General features: G+C 46.9%; 1 long non-coding RNA gene across 1 annotated transcript in view; it reads right to left on the bottom strand.

Moving 5' to 3' along the window:
• The window catches only part of LOC138686905 (uncharacterized), an 80,013-nt gene that overhangs the window by 23,430 nt on the left and 49,836 nt on the right, over positions 1–6,747 (bottom strand). The gene's annotated exons all lie outside the window — the stretch shown is intronic.

Genomic DNA, 6,747 nt, shown 5'->3' with positions numbered 1-6,747 from the left:
TAATTTTCCCTGTTTAAAAAGAAAAAGAAAAAACATTGGGGATTTACTGGAGCAGTTGTACTGGGTGTCTGGGATAACAGCTGCAGTTTAGCAGAACATCCCTCCGTCACCCACAGGTGTGAGCATCCCTCCATGCTCACACATGTCCCCCTGCCCAGGTGTGGAAGCACGTGCTCGTCCGTGGCCGTGTGCTCACCAAGTCAGCGCCCCAGCCCTGGGTGGGACTGCGGCACAGCACCTGCCTGCGGGACCCCGGCTCGTGCTGAAATCACTCAGCGCAGCGGGTGTTCCTTACGGCTGAAAATCAAAGTCTGAGGTACGTCTTGTCAATGCTCGTGAGCTGTCCCTAGGTTGACATTTCTCTGTTGACTCATGGCTAAGAGAATCTCCCGCACAGAGCAAGCAGGCAGTGTCATCTAAAGGCATGTGGTCTGCTCAAGAGTGGCGAGTTATGATCTGCTCATGGAGCTATTGTTAGTTGAGATTTTATTAATCATTTACTACATTTTGTGAGGTTAGTCACCTGCATCGTCTCTGTGCTGACAATAATTTACCACTACAAGGATGAAAAATAAAATAAAAGATCATTTACTGGGAGCTCACAATGCTCTTACCAGGTTACAAAGGTGGCTGGTGGGGAGAGATTTCTGCTGGGGAATCAAAATAAAACAAAAAGGGATGATGAGGCACAGCCAAAAGGGTATCACTGAAGATCAGTTTTACACTGAAGAGTGTGATAATCAATTATTCAGAAACATGGCATTGAACTATCTCTCCCCGTGGGTTTATAAACCTCTCACTGGCTTAGCTCTGGTAACGGTTATCCAGAGATATGTAAGGGTATCACTGGAGGCCACAAGAGGACACTGATATTAGGCACATAATGTAGATGAGAAGGATATTAGAAAGCACAGAACTAGCTCATCTCCTGCTGTAAACCTATATTACTCCATCAAGGTCAATGGTATCTCCGCCAGCTTTCACCAGCTGTGGGTTGGACCCCCAAGCTATCACATAGGACTCAGAAAGGAGAGAGCCTCACCAGGCAGCGGCAGCCTGGCTTGGGTCCACGATGTTCCTTTTCAAGCTGGGAGCAACAACTAGGGCTAAGCTACAGGCACACAGCAACCTTTCTCACAGCTTGGCTTCTCGTAGCGGGACACTCGGGGAAATACAGGACCACGGCTCATTCGTTCATGGGCAGGACATGGACACAGCTGGCCGTGACATGGGAACAGAGCTGGGCAGGAGGTTTGAGTCTCCTTAAAGCATTTTTCAAAATAATTCATAAATTATTTATCAACTATAAATGGTCAGGATAAATCTGTTGGTAAGCAGCAGCACAGCACAGTTAGTTTTGACAGCTATAACTGACAATTTACAGCTGTTGGTAGACCACTGTTAAGGATATTACTCACTTAGTCTCCTAATATAATACTTACTAGAATAATAAACAATCCCCCAACCTCTCCCTGTTCAGGAGGCTGTCTCCTCCTGGCTGCCATTGCTTGCTGCTCTGGGTATTTCCCAGGCGATGGACATTTGCAGCCCCTGGCTCATTGCTGACATGGCAATGAAGCGCAGGATTTGTCCCTGGCCGTGGCTGCTGAAGTCTTGGCAGCAGTGGTAGCCTCTTGAAAGAGTGATGGGAGATGTACAGCAGTCATGGAGATGCATGGTGTGGACCTCTGCCCCACCAGCCAGCAAAACACTGCTCCTCCTTACTGCTCAATGTAAGGAGACGTGACAATTTATGTTCCAGACCTACTCCAGGGGCTCCTCCTGCAAAGGGGACGGAGCAGCTTGGCTGCTGATGGTGAGGAAGATGTCTGTCCTGCTTATGGGCAGATGGTAAGGCTGGGTGTTGGAAGGACAGAAATGTGCTAAAACAGACAAACAGCCCTTCCCCCACTTAAAGCACTGATATAACAAATATGCAAAAGTCACATATTTTGCAAGTGTAGAGCCTTCCTAGCAATAATTAGCTTCTAAACATTCCCCTGTCCTGTATAATAAATGAACAGCATAGTAAATGTTATGAGAATAATTCATTATTCATCACGAATAACAAATGAAGGGAATAATTTACCATCCACTAACCTCTAAAAGGGCCCCACTTCTTTTTTAATCACGTAGGGATGCTGAGGGCCGAGGAAGAGGTCCATGTTCGGTCACGCAGACCCTGCGGCTGCTGCTGCTGGGTGGGTGCCGTGGCCTCGGGGCCGGCGCGTTGCTGCTGTTTGCCGGTGGTACCGTCACACAACCTTTTGCATGGATAAGGACGATGGTGCACCTCTGATGTCCTTTCCACCCCCACGCTCTTTCCTGAGCCCATCTGACTCCACACAGGACTATCATCACATACCTGGGCACGTTACATTCCTGCAGCCCTGGCGAAGCCTCTAGTATGCTGCTGTACTTTGACCGTGACAAAGAGCCCTGAGGTGTCAAAACAGCAATCAAAGGCATGGCCACATGGGTAAAAAGGAAGAAAATCTTTTGGCCTCATTGGCTTTGTGGCACACACAACACCTGCTTTACCTGCCTGGTTGGGCAGGGGGATACAATTCTCCCACCATGTTCAGCATCGCAGCCCAAATCCAGCCTTGCTCCCTGCCACCACCCGTCTTCCAGGGTTTCCCCTCTTTACCACCCTAAGAGGAGGTCTCCTTTTCCTATTTCCAATATGAGATTTCTTTTTCCTTGTCCACAGCCAACCTGTTCTGGTGTTGCCCACGTCCTTCAAAAATCATAGTGCTGGACCACTCCTCCATGGGATTTAACACCTTACCAATGCCTCCCTCTTTCACCCTTCTCCTGGAGACCTGAAAGCCTCCCCAGGCCCTTTTCCTTGGGAGCTTAATACTGCTGCCTGCTTGAGGGTGGCACTTGTGGACTCATTTCTGTGTTATCTCTGCTGATTATTATTTGCTTATTGGTCTTCCTTTTCTTGTGTTCCCCCAGTGCTCCAGATGACAGACAGCACATAAATCACTGTAACAGAGCACAGCGAACAGAGACGAAGGTATACAAATTTTGTGTGTGTGTGTGTGTGTGCCTGTGTGTGCTGGCAGAGAAGGAGTGTTGGTGGATCCTTTTGGTGCCTTTCACAACCAGGAGACACATTGCACAGAGAGCGCAAGGAAGCTGTGCTCCCAGCCCAGGCATCTCCCGCATCCCTGACCGCTAAGGACGACTGAGAAAATGCCCTTGAGAAACGGGTCCCTGAAAAAATCACTCCGTATGCCACACTTGCCAGCTGCCCTGGGACACCAGCAACCCCTGCAGATTGTTTTCATGTGTGATTAGTTTAAAAAAAACCTAAATGCACATATGCAGCTGATAGACCTGAATATAAAAACTAAAATTTGGCATTATGATTTTAGGAAGTTATTATTTTTCATTCTAACCTTTCATCTATATTATTGCTCCTGGATGAGAGTAAGCACCAAAACATAAAGGGTAGTTAAAAGCATCTGCCTATTACACAGTAACTACCCTCATGTGATTTTAGCTTGGTGAGTACGTTTAATGTTTTCCAATGATTTCAGCTCCAAGTTTTGCTAAACTTGCATTTTTGGAGACTATTTTTGAGTAAAGACTTCCATAGGATAATCAAGATAATGCCGGCAAACTGACTTATGACCTCCAATATCTCAAAATATTCACAAACCTGCTGACTAACTGGGCATATTTTTGGCTCTGTGGACTTTCCATCCCTGAATGGAGTGATTAGTGACAAAGAGGGGGTTTATATTTAAATCACCATGAGCTAACGAAACTCTGGTGTGTGCCGACAGCAGCCTCAGAAGAATACACCGTGGTGCTGTGCTGAGGAGCGTTTGATGCCTCGCTGGCTGCCACTCTCCATAAAACCCGACCACCCCAGAAGGACCTGGACTTCTCTCACCCACCCAGATACCAGGAACAGAAGCATCAAAATCATGCAACATCTCCAGTCTAATAACATTTAACCAGGGAGCTGAGATGATCAGACCCCCAAAAGAAGCCTAGAAGATGCTTTCTGAAGACAAGTGAGAAAACGAGAGTCACACCAAGCATTGCAGCTACCTACCAGCCTTTCTGGGCTGCTCTTTTCCTCAGGGCAGTGTAGAGGGATGTTTCGCTCTCATCGTTCGTTACGCATATCTTCCGGCTCTGGAGGACGGCCAGACTTTCATGCGTGTGCATGATTTTACGGCTAGATCCCACACAATCTACTTGCAAGAAGCCAGCAAAGAGCTTCCTTAGATACCTGCAGAGACCTGCAGTTTAACAGGGTCCCTAAGATGATCCATAAAATGCATTTCCCAGGAAGCCTTGATTTAGGTAGGCTGTTTTAACAAGACTTAAAGCACTAATCTGAACACATGCATGGGGGGTATGAGCTATGGTTTGACCCTCCACATGTGCGCTCTTCAAAGACAGAGAGATGACCCACCTGATTCTGGCTCAGAGCATTGACCTGCAGAGTGGGACCTTGGTGTGGGTTGAAGGGAAGTTTACTAACATTTTGACCCTTTTAATTGGCATTATGCCTTCTCAGGCTTTATCGGTCAGCTTTGAAGTCTAACCAGCTCCCTGTGAGGAATTCATATTTGGCACGTTTGCATGAGACATAATGTGGTAACAGAGGTAGCTTTATATGTATGGTAATTTTTAGAGTTGAGTGACATTTTTCAAATGGATAAGTTCACTGAAAAATGCAGGAACCAATGGTATTTGTGAAAAAAATTAGAAAGTGTACAAATGTTTCATTTTGATATGTCAAAAGAAATGGTTTGGAGATACAGAGACATTTTGTTTCAACATCACCAAAACAAAATATTTTGACTTCTTGTTTTGAAACAAGTTTTGTTGTTTAAAAACTGACCTAAATTTTAGGAAAGGATTTTTTAAACCAGAATTATATAATAAAAAAAGAGCATTTCTTTTCCTTTTGAAGAAAATGCTTGGGTTTACTCATTTTCCCCCTGTTTTTGGATTTGACAACAAAACTGAAAAATCCATATTCATCTACCTTTCTCACTGTTAATACTCATGTCGCATCTCCAGCTGCTAAAAGAAAGCAATGCTTTCATCCGTCAACACATCACTGCCATTACTCAACATCCCTGCTTTTGCTGTGCAAAAAGGGGGCTGCTAAAATGGAGTTTTGTCTGTGCCCAAAAGCATGGTGGCATCCCAGGTATGTGTGACCACGGGTGACTCGGTCGCCCCGGCACAGGACATGGACATGCCTGTCTGCCCCACGGCCACGGCTGCCTTCGAGCCCCACTGCACCTGGGCTTGCCCGCTACCAGATGCTCTGCCCTTATCAGGGCTTTATTTAGCCAAGCGGGTTAATGAATAACTCCTTGTTTCGCCAGCGAAATGAACCCTCGCTAGAGTCTTATCTCCCGATCACGCGCAGCGAGAGAGCAGAAGAACAAAGACGGATTTATCGTGTCCTCTGTTACTCACCGTCTGAAATGGCTGATCGGGCTCAGCAATGCGGCCGCACCGCTTTTTAATGGCTAATTTATCTGCTTTCTGCTTCCCTTCCCAGCCATGAGTTTCGATTCCAAAAATAGCTTTAATCAAACAGTCGCTGTGGAGCCAGCTCTGCTTATGGCCAGCTTGGTTTCTGCTCCGGCTCTGGCGCTCTCAGACAACTGGTTTGCTGGGGTTTAAGCTCACCATCCTTGCCAAGCAGTGCTCGCTGCAGAGCAGGGGCCCTCCGAAACCAGTAGGCACGTTCTTGCGTTCAGGATGGTGCGGACAGTGAGCCCCTGTGCCCTGTGGAGCCGAAGGACCACGCGGACATCTCGTGGTGAGGAAGTTCTCCAGATGCTGCAACTCCGTGAGGTGTTTGAAGCCACCCAAGCCCTTGGGGGTATCCTTACACACTGTAAAAGTCTGTTCATTAACAGCACATGAGTTTGGGGGTTTAAGATGCCCACAGACAGGATAGTTCACCTCTATGTGAGAAAGGGCCGTGAGCTGCCTGCAATACTCACGCATCCCCGCTACGGCGGTGTCTGAGCATCGGTGGAAACACCTCCCGTTGAATGCAGTGGAGCCAGGATTTCAGTCCATACTTCATCAACTGCTACTGACACACCTAGTCTTCAATCTCACTGCTTTCTGGGCCTTGGCCTCCTCATCTAATTTGATTAAAAGTTCTTCTGCCCAGGGTCTATCTGGACACTAGACATCATAACATTTTCATGATGGGGTAGCTGGACCCTTTTGCCACAGAAGCACATCCAGTACTTTTTCCCTTTCTCCCCACATTCCTTTGGGAGTTTGAGGCAAGACTCAGGATTGTGAGGAAATCCTAATAAAGAGCAATTTCCTATATGTTGTTCTCATGCCCTTCATGGCAAAAAAGCCTTCAGCCGTCTACATCTAGACTCTGCAGGAGAAAAGGGATGCTTTAGTAAGGGTGAGCAGGAAATCGAAATGCATTTCAGTGCCCTGCCCAGCCCTGTGGTTAGAAACTTCTGGTTCATTCACAGTGCATTGCTAGTGCCATTTGCTTCTATTTTAGTTTATTCCCTTTTCCTCCTACCCCTGTTTCCTATAACAACCCCAAGCACAGATTGACACTTGGTGGCTGGGATGGAGCAGTGACATATCTGCAGCGCAGGGCTTGGTGGCTAGCCACAGCGACTCAGAGCACACGTAGCTGCTTTAAAAAAATCTTTCTCCAGGACATCACAATTCAAAAATCATTTCCAGTTCTATTATTATTCTCAGCCCAGG

The sequence above is a fragment of the Haliaeetus albicilla genome, chromosome 9 (assembly GCF_947461875.1).
Source record: "Haliaeetus albicilla chromosome 9, bHalAlb1.1, whole genome shotgun sequence".
Taxonomy (NCBI): Eukaryota; Metazoa; Chordata; class Aves; order Accipitriformes; family Accipitridae; genus Haliaeetus; species Haliaeetus albicilla.
Note: the sequence above shows the minus strand (reverse complement) of the source record. Positions and strands in the feature narration are given on the sequence as shown.